Below are 12,465 nucleotides of genomic sequence, written 5' to 3'. Positions count from 1 at the left end.
TCTGCAGCGCCTTCATTCCGCCCGCCAGCATCCATCTCTCTACGCACATGTCCCCCTCACTCGGTGGCCCCTCTGTGGAACTCCTTCCTCGGTCCATCACCCTCCTTCGCACTCCACTCCCACAGAGGACCTCCTTCCCACACTTCCGGGCTCTTTCCCCAGCACCTCCCTTCACTGCACCTCTCTCCCATGCTCACCTTGGTACTGAACAGCACTTCACGCAACCTGCACCCCCTGCGCACACACCTTTGCTCATATAACCATCTGCTCTCCACACAGAACCCTTCCCCCTGGTATATGCCATACAAATCCGACTGACTCACACTCGGCGGTGGGACACTGGTCTCACCCTTCCATTGCAGCCCGACAGACCTCATGTACACTCCAGCCCCTCCCCTTCCACGCAGGCAGACGCCACCGTAAAACATCCTCTGAGCAGCATTCCTACTGGTCTGGGGCTGCTGCTGCTATTAATAGGCATGTGCTGGCACCCCTCCATGCCCAGCCCGGGCCTGGTGACAGGGGCGGCCTGCAGCATGGCGTCACACTGCAGCCACGACAGGCCACGGGGAGGTGGCAGGGTGTGTCCTGAGCAGGCCAGCTCTCACACAAACCCCGACGGCCGGTGGGATTACATCTTCCTGCCTCTCGATTGTCACACCATCCTTGCTGTGAAGATCACAACACAACCGGCCCCGTTGTTGTGATCAGTGGCCACTTCCTGTGCGGAACATGTTTAAAGCGCATTTCAAGGCCTCCAAATCCCCTGAAAAGAAATCTCTCCCCTCAGCAGACGGTCACAACATTCTGTGCATTAACACCAGACCGCCCACGGACCTAAGCGTGCCCTTATTCCGGTCTTCGCAGTGCCAGTTTGCACACAAGTGTTTACAATATGCTTACGATTTGGACTCAGAATGCTTGTTACATATGGAAAAGAAATCTGGAACAACAACAAGAAAAAAAAGAAAAAATAAAGGCATTGTAAAGGTATTCACCGCCGTCCCCTCCCAGAAATGAAATAAATCAAAGTTAAAAGCTTGGAGGATCATTTAATTATGGGCGCGAAAAGCGCGTTGGAAGAAGTAGAACAACATCTCTAAGCAAATTACGGCCTGGCCAGGAAGGAATTATTAGATTGAAATTTCATTTGCGCGCGGCAGACGCAGCGCTTCAATATGTAATCCGCTAGGCCTCATCTGATTTGTGTGACTAATTCGGCTTGACGAATTTATTAGTTTTCATAATAGTGAAAAGAGCGCGACGGCCCCGCTCGTGGGGCGCGCACTGGGCGCTGTAAATCGCAGGTCGGTGCTGAGAGGCGCTGGCCGGCGCATCTATAATTCATGGGCGCGGGGGAGGGGCGCTGCGCGGGGACCCCCTCAAGCCGATAAATAAATACATACTGCGGAGGGAGGAGCCCAACGCACCCTCACAGGGCGGTTAACACACTAGCATGCTAATTAAATTACTTCATGGGCGAGATCATTTCAAAGTTTAAATTATGTTCTAATTAACAAGGGCTCTCGCTCTCTGTTTAATATTCCGAATACTTAGGCGGATCTAATTAGTAAAATTGTTGAGCACGAGAAATGAAAGTGACTGATGAATAACAACGGAAAATACTTTGTCGGGGCGGTCTATCTATCTATCTATCTATTGATGGATTTCTATTTATCACTATTTGTGCTTGTGTGTTAACGGCCACACAAGCGCTCGAAGCACATGCGCGTGCGCGCACAGAGGAACGCGAGGGTCGTGGAAGAGAGGTGCCAGGGGTGTGTTTACCACGCACTGTATCAGCACGTGTAAGTGCAGGTGTCCTGCAGATGGATGGTTTATGTGTAAATATGACAAGGTATCACACGTTTCCCCATGCCTTACGCTACAATTGTGAATTGAATATACGTGTTTTCATACCAGTGAAAATCGACGCAGCCCTAGAAATCAAGCCATTGGAAATCGGAGTGTTCATATAATCAGATTCCTAGAATTATGAACCCAGTGCAAACTCGTCTTTACGGTTCTTGCCATAGTTGGGCGTGGCTCACCTGTGCTATCCCTGCTCATTGCTGCTCAGATTCCACCTTACCATCTCGTGCCTTTAAAAAAGGACTTGGGGTCCTTTTCAGGCCTTTTTAATGATATTGTGACCAGGGCCTTGTTAAGCACGTTAGTTTGTAATTGTTGCTCTTGTAAAATAACATGGTATAAACAAACCACAGACGAAGATCACCTGAGAGGGGTGAACTGCTTATGATCACTGTTGAGGCAATGAGGGCTGTTGCATCCCACCCCAGCCTCTATGCCCCCTCCATGCCCTCAACAGCGCCAATAAACAGCGTGTTACACTATGCACTGCAGGAAATCTCATTTTTTTTAAAGAAGTGCCACATTTTTAACACATTTATAACTGTTTTAAATCGTGTCTTTATTCCTGCGCGATGCACTCGAACCGACTGAGCTGCATCATATTGTGTGTGGCGGGTTCAGGTGAGGAAACAGTGCAGGTGTAAAGAAGGAAACTCGCTGGATCTCATCTGAGTAGGTACCCGTCTCCTCTCTGGCTATGTGCTCCTACTTCCTGCTGACCCCATGACGTCCTTGTTCTGACGCACGATGCGCAGTTGCGTCATCGACTCGTCTCGTGTTCTCTGTAAGAAGTGAACACACGGGCATCGTGATTTATTTATTCGGGGATAACGCCTATCTCGAGCTGTTTGCAAATTTGTAAAAAAGCACAAAGCAGCCTGGAATTGATCATAAACTTGGACATCACAAGTAAAACACCAGTCTGCCCGTTCCGAAGTCATTTTATTGATCTTAATTTCTTCCAGTTGATGCTTTCGTGCATCTCGTCACAGACGATGACGGGGTAATACGCATTTAACCTGACTGTAATAGTACCTGACAACACATCTCTGAAATGCTAAAGACGTGTCGCTGTTCTGCTCTGTGTAAAAGCGGTGTAATAATTAATTAAACCAGCAGCCGGTTAATAATAATTGTGTAAACTTTCCCGGCTTTGACAGTCACGTGACCGTGCCCGGATGTGCCCGATTTGGTGAGCACAGCGAATCATAACGAAGCGACACAGAGGACATAGGTCTGCGAGCCAGTGGATTTCTGTAAATATCTTCGACAGAAACACACCACCACAACAGGCTAGCCAGTGCCTGCAGAGTGGCGGGCTTTCCCGTTTGATGCACTTGACGACAAGGCGTTTATTCACATGGTCTCCTGCACCGAAGGTTGTGCTTAATTTGAGGCAATGGGGACCTGCACTTCTTTTTCCTCATCAGACTTTCACACTGAACAAGAGAGAGACAAAGACAGAAGGAAGAAAGAAAGAAGGAAGAAGGGATACACTGAAAACAGTGAGAAAGAAAGTAAGGATGAAAAGTAATCTGAAATACTGAAGTATAGGGGCAGGGAGAATCTGGCGGTGAGAGAAAGAGTTGTGTGCGGTATCCTGACAATATGCCCTTGCTTTTGTGCACCCCAACATTTGATAGTGCTGTCTACGGCACCTATTCTTTTACAAACGAAGCACTGTTAATGACTTATATTATGGACGTGACCCTTCAGCGACATGACCAGCCCCAGAAAGAGCAGCCTTAGACACATGGCGGATTTTGGGAAACATTTTCTAGGCCATATTTATTAAGCCATTGTATAGGACAGGTGTCTCCAACCAGTCGATCGTGAGCTACCAGTAGCTTGTTGACGCCTTCAGAGTAGCTCACAGCCTTAAGTTATTATTTTTTTTAAAGCACAGGGTCACATTTTTTGTTTAAATGATAAGGGAAGACTATGTTACATTTTTTTTTCTTCAGGCTGTAGATAGCAGGGCTTGATAATGAGCAGTGCTGGAGTCAGATTTATGACCCAGGGCACAGAGGGGAAGAACTGAAGCGTTGAGGTATTTAAGTCTTAAATAAGTCCTTGTCAACTCAATATTGGAGTGTGAGAATAAAGTGATGTTTCTGAATGCTTTTATAGAAAATTAAAATGAAAAGTTACCTTAATGATTAAGTTAACTCTTTATTTTAATTTTCTACCATTTCTGTCACATTTACAAACAGCAGGCATCTTGCTCCCAGTAGCCAGTAGGCAGTGTGCCATATTTATAACTGAAACATATAGTGTTTTTTTTTGAATGGGAGAAATTTAAAGTGAAGAACAATATTTCTATGAAACATTAAGTCATGTTGGCTGATTCTGACTACGGAGGTCAATAGAACCGCTGTAGCCGCAGTGGTGGTCCGAACATCGCCAAATTACAAGTGTGGTGGTGAGAACATCCACAGCACCTCCGCACCTGCTGGGGATCATGGATCCAGAGGCAGGGGCACAGCGGTCTGAGGCTGAAATATCCTGGCAGTGCCACTGTGGCACCACTAAGCATATTACAAGTTTCCCCATTGCCCTTCTTTTCATGGTGGTGAGCCTGCCATGAAAAGGGTGGCATGAGAGAAACTCAAAGGGCCCTAGCAGGGCGCTTGTTGCCTCTGTGCATGGGGGTACATGCAGTGGGGCACATGTTTTGCCCCCCTGTTTGTTTGCAGCCTTTGTTCCTGCACAGAAAGAAATGCACAACATTGTGTATTTCTTTTCGTGCAGGAACGGGCTACAGCAGTCTCACTGTGGTGCATGTCTAAGGCACACCTATGAGCCTTAGATATTCTCTGCAGTTGACCGCCGCAGCAGGACTGCCCTCACAGGATTAACTTGGACTCCATCAGGCGGTCTTACTTCAGGTTTGGCGGTCTTGCAGCGGGGCGGCCCGCTGCAAGACCGCCAATCTCGCAATCAGGCCTTTGATGTTTTTCTCAACTTTCAGGACCTTGGAGGGGCCAATAAAGATTTCATTGTTAGATGTGTAAAACTTATTTTGACCAACAATGTTTTTCTCTTTAAGGATGAGCTATTTAAACAACTGAAGGTGACCAGCATGGGGGCCACCTGTGCCCCCAGTCTGGCCTGCCTCTACGTAGGCCAATTTGAGGGCAAACATGTATATAATGAGGTCGCCCCTTTTTTCGAAAATGTAGCGGGCTGGTACCGCTACATTGACGATATTTTCCTCATTTGGGAAGGCTCGACTGAGTTGTTAAATGAATTCTTGCTATGGCTGAATCTGGGTGACCCCAACTTAAAATTTACATCACATTACAGCACCTCAAAAGTGGACTTTATAGATATTACAATCAAGGAAGTAAGTGCACATTTGGAGGTAGAACAATTCACTAAGCCTTCAGCGAAAAATACACTTCTTCATTTTTCGAGTTTCCATCCTAGGTCGCAAAAAGAAAGTATACGATTCAGTCAATTTCTGCGAGTTAGGAGGAATTGTTCGGAACTTGAAGATTTTTACAAACATACAGAGATTCTCAAAAAGAAATTTAAAGATAGGGGCTATCCGCAAAAACTTCTAACGCACTCAATGAAGAGAGCCCGATTCTATGATCGGGAAGCCCTAGTCAATAAATCTGTGAAAGAAAAAGAGCCTTTAAACAAAATTGTGTTTGTGAGTAAGTTCTCAACCCTCAGTAATAAAATAAAAAATGTAGTGAATAAAAACTGGCACATCTTAAATCATGACGAAAACGTCACTCTGGAGAAACCACTTTTTGCGTTTAAGAAAAATAGGAACCTGCGTGACCTCCTAGTCCATACTTATAGGGAGGAGAACCAATCAGTTCAGAAAACGATGATAAATACGACAGCAGTAGGGAATTTCAAGTGTAGTACCTGCAATATATGCCCACAATGCCTGCAGACTACGGAAATATTCCACAACGGCCTAACATTAAAATCCAAGACCATGAGCAACTGTAAAAGTAAGAATGTTGTATACTTTCTGAGATGCTCCTGTGGCGTTGGATACGTTGGGGAGACAGGTAGGGAGATACGTGTCAGGCTTCAGGAGCATAGGTCCTCGATTAAAACCAAAAAGATTACTGCACCGTTGGTTACACATTTTCTTGAGGCGGGTCATAACGAAAGTGACTTCGTAAGGTTTGTCCTTGAGAAAATAAAAATTGGGAAGAGAGGAGGAAATATGCATTCCAAAAGGAAAATGCGTGAACAATGGTATATCTCCTATCTTAATACAGTGAGAAAGGGCCTTAACTCCAGAGAGGAATGGGAACGGTTGCTATGATGAACCCAGGATAGCAATTCTGCACACTGTAATAAAGAGATATATATATTTTGTTCCGTGTTGGCTGTATTATAATGCTCGGCTGTTATGTAATCTCGCCCATTCTCATCAATATACATCGAAGTCACATATCGTGAACAATTGTATTTGTGTGGTGACTATCAATTTGTGGTATAATCATGTACATAGGGCTACAATGAAATTAGAATGAGGCATCAACTGTAACATCTATGTCTAATGTAGGATCAAGGATAGCTTTATTCGGTGTTTGTACAAAAAACCATAAAAGCACATTAGTTATAAATACTCTACATCCGTACATACATACATTAGACATTATTACTCTGGGCATCCTAATAAAAAGTATTTCAGAACTTTCATTAAGAATATTGAAAGGCAACTATTAAGACAATTAAAAAAGAAATTAAAATAGGTGAGCGGAGTGGACCTGGGTAGTTTGTAATGTACTATGAGGTGTAATAAAGTACAGTATGGTACAGCATACAAACAATTTATAAGCATTTAACCTTCGTCTCTCTGCATCTTACTACGTACATAAAAGAAAACGACAACAGAGGGGACCTGGGTAGTTTGTATTATACTATGTGGTGTCATAAAGTGCAGTGTAAAACAAACATACAGACAATATCCAAACATTTAAACCATCGTCCCTCTGCATCTTACTGCGTACTTTAAAAAAGCAACGGCTGCATATATAGTGGATTCATCTTGTAATAAGTAGAGTCTAATCAATGCTGGTTTACATTGCCTCAATCCCCAAGTCTTAAGAATGGGTAGTAGATAGCGCTTCCTACCCCACTCGTAATATTTGCAAAACAAGATGCAATGTATGTTTGACTGGGTTGATGTGTCATCACACGGACATTTGATTAAGGAGGCAGACCAGTCATTTGTAACAGGAAAATATATCAGTCTAAAAAAACAGTCTGTTCTCATCCTCGTCAATAACATTCTATGATAGCAAGTAAATGCCAATTCCAGGTAAGGGTGTAAGCCTGTCCCATGGAAAATGAGACGGTGGGAGATGACCGTAGGTTTATTACCATCGGTAAACCACCGCCTTTCTTCTAATAACCTGAGACAGATTTCCTTTAGGACTTTCTTAGGTATTTGCGAACAAGTACTTGGTGTCATGAACAGATCTGGATGGCCAATAGAGTACAGAATTTTTTTTACATACGATAACCAAGTGAACCTACTAGCAGCTGACTGATTCATGCAGTCTTCGATAACATCCCTGCTAAAAGCTGTCTCCTTGGAGGACCATATCTTGTGCCACAGCATGACTGGGGTTATCTTTATAATGTCTGTAATGTGAACTCGATCTAGTTCGTTGTGGCATACGGTCGTGGAGATAGATCTTGGGACTGCAAGTAAAAACCTAAAAAAAACATTTTCTAGTGTTTGAATTTCTGTGCAGTCGGCCGTCCCCCAAATGCCTGCACCATATGTTGCAGTTGAGACGCACTTCGCTGCGTAGATCTTAAGCAGGGAATCGACTGGTTTCCCCCCCAGTCTCTTTGCGAATTGTTTTAGTGCGCCTATGGTGCGGGTGAGGGCCAGGCTGCGAGTGGTAATGGCTGTAGACCATGTGCCCCTGTTATTAAAAGTGATGCCTAAGTAAGTAAATGTTTTTGTCACGGCTATCTTTGATTCGTTCACGAAGGTTTTGCAGTCAATTTTAGGGTTGTTAGTTGAAGTACAACACATAGTGAAAGTTTTACCCACGTTAATCTTCAGCCCTCTATTACTCATGAAGGTCGAGAAACCAGTTAGAGCCTTCTGCAGGCCTATCTGGGTGCGTGACATAATAACGGCGTCATCGGCATATAGGAGTAGTGGTACCGATTCGCCGTTAATTTTAGGGTAATCAACTTCCAAATTAATAAAAAAATTTGCTACTTCGTTGATGTATAAATTAAAAAGAAAAGGGGCAAGAATACAGCCCTGCCGTACGCCCTTTTCTATGGGGAACTTTTTGGTTAATTCTCCCTTTTTCCATATCTCACCGTGGCACCTGCATCTCTATAGAGTTCCTTAATGAAGTTGAGAACATGTGGATTTATCCCCATCGCAGTCAGAGTGTTCCAAAGTAGATTATGGTCCAAGCAGTCAAAAGCCGAGCTGAGATCGACAAACGTCAGGAACAGATTCCCTTTCTTGACGGTCGTGTATTTATTCATGATCAATGTCAGGGTTAGGCTCTGCTCCACCGTACCCAGGCCGCTCTTAAAACCGTATTGAAATTTAGAGAGAACCCCTTTGCATTTGGCCCAGGTTTGAAGTTTTACCAATAAAATCCTGCCTGCTACCTTCATTAGGGAGTCAAGGAGTGAAATGGGTCGATATGATTTTGGGTCCTGCCTATCACCTTTTTTATAGATAGGGATTACGATTGCTTCGTGCCATGTTACAGGAAAACCTGTTTGGCTGTAAGTGTTCAATACGTTTGTCAGGAGTGGGGCCCAGAGTACAACATTTTCTTTAAATATGTCGATGGGTATTCCATCGGGCCCTGGGGCTTTTGAATTTGCACTCTCTCGTATAGCTTGCTCAACCTCTAATGGAGAAAAAGTAATGTTCAAAGGAAAGGCACTCATGGTGGGTGGTACCTCAAGCTGTAAAGATATATCAGGGGGTTGTAAAGGCACCTGATGGTTTGGCATAGCTAGATCCTCATTTTTTTTGTATAAAGCAGTGAAGTAGCCAACCCAAGCGTCTTCGGGTATAGCCATCTCCATGGAGTCGGTCTTATTCTCCGCCAAAAAAGGGGCATTAACTTCCCTCCAGAAGGAGATGTTATCCCCGAGGGCACTGGCCTTGACTAGGGCCTCCCAAGCTAAGGTTTTGAGTTCATTCTTCCTGTGTTGTAATGTCTTTTTATAGAATGATCTCGCAGCTCTAACTAGGCTGGTATCTTTCGGTATGGTTTTTATCGCCTGTAAGAGAGCCTTATGGGCTAATCTAGTTATCTCTCCGGTTTTATGTTTCCTTGTTAATTTGTCAGTTATGGTGGCAGCAATCTTATCATATGCTACTCGGATCGTGTGGGGATTAGGGTTTTGGTCTAAGCATGTTATAAAATCCTCTTGATTTTTACTAATGAGTTCTTCCAAGAATTTTTGGGGATCAACCTTGGCCCATTTAATTGCATACCCATTTTTTTTGGACAGAGAAATATCATGGCAGTATCGACTTACAGGTATACTTGTTTTTTGGCTGTCAGGGCTGCCAACAGCAAGGCTGACGCCTATTGGAAAATGATCGCTCATGGCCAGTTCTTCAGTTTTAAACCCTTTTGCGATGCCCTGATGGTTATTGGACATCAGCACAAAATCTATCACGGTGTCTGCCCCTCTGCCGTGAAATGTGGGTTTAAATTCGACCATGGGCTCACTTAGTTCATTGGCATAGCCTAGATCCCAATCATGCATGAGTTGATTAAACAAATTGCCAGGAACAGTGTGTTCAAAGTGCGTGCAGGGTTCCCCTTTTAGGTTTGTTATGCCGCAAATTTTTGAATCACCGTGGGGGCATACATGGCAATTAAAGTCACGAACTATGAGGATGCAGTCACTTTCTCCTACTCCTTTATTTAGAATAAAAGACAACTCGCTAAAAAATATTTTTGCATCCTCTTTTTTAACATTATTGTATAGATTAATCAAAAGAGTGCGCCACCCTTTCCCTTTTAACAGGAAGCCCTGCAGCAAGTTGCATTCTTTGATTTTGGGTCCCTCTGCTTCATATATTTTCACTGCCAGGTTGGCCAAATTGGAAACATACGTGCACAGGCCTCCAGATCCTCTACCCCAAGTACCCTGTATTGCAGGAGTATAGAAAGTGCTAAAACCCTGTAAGTGGGTCGCTTCTCGGTCCCAACACTCCTGCAGACAAATTATATCATATTTATCTGCAAAGGCTAGGAAGGTTTGGTCGTTGGATTTATTGGAGAGGCCTGCGATGTTCCACGAGGTTAATGTCAAGCTAACTCTCCTGTTGATCTGGGGTGGGCGTTCTTTTAGTTTGGGTAAATTAATGATGGTGTGTGCATTTTTCTCTGACTTTTCAAGGATTTCAGTGGGTATATTATCAACGGAGAGAGTATCAGTATACTCCTTGATGTTAGTTATGGATGGGCCCTCCACAGTTGATTCTGTAACTAGATGTTGGGAGGATAACTGAGTCTGAGCTGTTAGCATTTTATTCGGAGAGGTGGAGGTGGTTGTCGATATGGGGCTAATATGAAAAGATATCTGGTTGTCATTACACAATTGCTGTGCTGGATCTGAGACCACAAAAGCTGAAAAGGAACTAGGTGCCTGGTAAGTCCCTTGTGCGTGCCCTAGTGGTCAATCAACCATTTCTAGACAGTCAAATCTATTTTTTGTAGGGGGTTCCCAGTCTCTAGACCAGTTTCTATTTCTATTTCTCTGCCTATTCCAGTGGCCCGCCTGGCGCCAGGACCAGTCTGAACCCTCTTCCCAGTTTGAAAGTACTCCGTAATCATATAGATTCGAAGGTGGGTAAAAGAAGGACAGTCGGTGAGTGTCAATCCCACCCTTCTTATCCAGGTCAGGCCAGCAGCAAATATAGTCCACCGTGGAGGGGTCGTCGAATTTGACTATTATGCAGTCGCCCTGTATGTTTTTTTTGGATTCACCAACCCATGGCACTCTGCGAACCGTAGAGATTCTGCTAGTAATTGAGGGTTCAAGGGGCCTATTGTGACTCAACCATTGTAAAACCTTGTTACGGAGAGACCAGGGGCGTTCGTCTGTGTGGTCGGACAGCTCTGGAACCCCAGTAAGGATGACAGTGTATGGGGTCGCCTCAGGTGGCAAGTGTGTTACACGTCTCGGCCTGCCTCCCTTTCTCTCTACACCCAAAAACTTTGGTGGGATAAGTAATGTCGCTTTCGACTTGGTATCCTGAATTAGCCCTTTAGAATAGCCCATAGAAACTTGGGGGGTCTGTGACACTTGATTTGGTTTTACCATCCCGCTTCCTGTGGTAGTTTGTGATGTATCCTGTGCGGGGATCTGCTGCCTAAGTGGAATGTTTGAAGTAGGTATAGGATTCGCTAGGGAATCGGATTGCACTTGTTGAGCTGATGTGCCAATGCCGTTAGTTTCCCCCCCCCTATGATGAGCGGGGCTAATGTTTTCTGAGAGAACGGTGGTGTGTTCAATTTTGCTAAAAGTTTCTCGATGTTCATAAGACTTTTTTCCACAGGTTGTAAATGGCGTTTAAAAAGTTCCCCGACGTTTTTTAGAAGTAGTTGGTTATTAGCTGTGCATGAGCTGCATGTATTACAAGAGCCCCCTATTGCCCCCGTGCCAGTTAAATTCTCAGCTACTCCCATGTTGTTAAGTTCGGGGGAATTATTGTCATTTATGGTTTGTGCAGGAGGGGGATTTTGAACATGTTTTTGAATGTTATTCGGGGGTCTAGGTGGTAAGGTGTTCTTTTTTCCCCCCACTCTTTTTGCGATTGCTCCCTCCCTTTTACCCATATTGCTTTTAGTTAGGGTTTCTGCGTAGGAGTGTGACAGTTGTAAATCAGGGGTTTTTTCCAGGTCATCACTAGATTGTGAGTCAAGAGACAGCTGGGTTGCCGAGAGATCCACTACACTAGGGACTGTATGTATCTCCACAGTAGTTTCCGGTGGAAGTAATAAGGGGATAATCTGCCGCTGATGGATGGGGGTTTGGGCAGCAGCAAGGAGCCCCATGGAAGATCTTTTAGCTACTTCCAGTTCGTGGGACACTCGGCGCTCAAGCAGGACAATACTCTGGTCTATTACCTCGTTAGTCCGGGTGATAAAGAGATCTATGGGGCCCGTAACCTGTGCTGTGCTAAGCGCCGTTTTACTTCTAGTGCCTCTAGTCATAATGTAACAGGGTCTACTATAATTTGATAGGTAATGAAAATAACAATATAAGCACGTAGAAATTTACAAGAGTTACTTCACAATAGTCAATAGAGTGACTCTATCAGGAAGTCCAGAAATAAATACAAGGGACGTGGCCCAGTCCAGTCTTGCCCGGTCTTGAACGGGCTTAAACGGGCCCGCCCTTGGCCCGGGCTTCGCCCCGTGCTTTGTCCCGCGCGCGTCCCGCTGCGCGGTGTAGCCCTATTAATTAAGTACTTACAGGCGTGTGGGCGTATGGGCGTGTCCGCCGGGGGAAGAGGCACCAGCTGTCAGCACAGATGGGTGCTGGGCCTCGCAGTCCCCCGGTCTAGCGCCTAGCAATTCAGGGTCCAGCACACGCTGG

At 44.8% G+C, this 12,465-nt stretch overlaps 1 long non-coding RNA gene across 1 annotated transcript in view; it reads left to right on the top strand.

The window, feature by feature from the left end:
* Nucleotides 1-12,465, top strand: part of LOC144819986 (uncharacterized) — an 88,222-nt gene that overhangs the window by 4,596 nt on the left and 71,161 nt on the right. The gene's annotated exons all lie outside the window — the stretch shown is intronic.

Source organism: Lissotriton helveticus, chromosome 2_1 (genome assembly GCF_964261635.1).
Source record: "Lissotriton helveticus chromosome 2_1, aLisHel1.1, whole genome shotgun sequence".
In the NCBI taxonomy this organism is placed as follows: Eukaryota; Metazoa; Chordata; class Amphibia; order Caudata; family Salamandridae; genus Lissotriton; species Lissotriton helveticus.
Note: the sequence above shows the minus strand (reverse complement) of the source record. Positions and strands in the feature narration are given on the sequence as shown.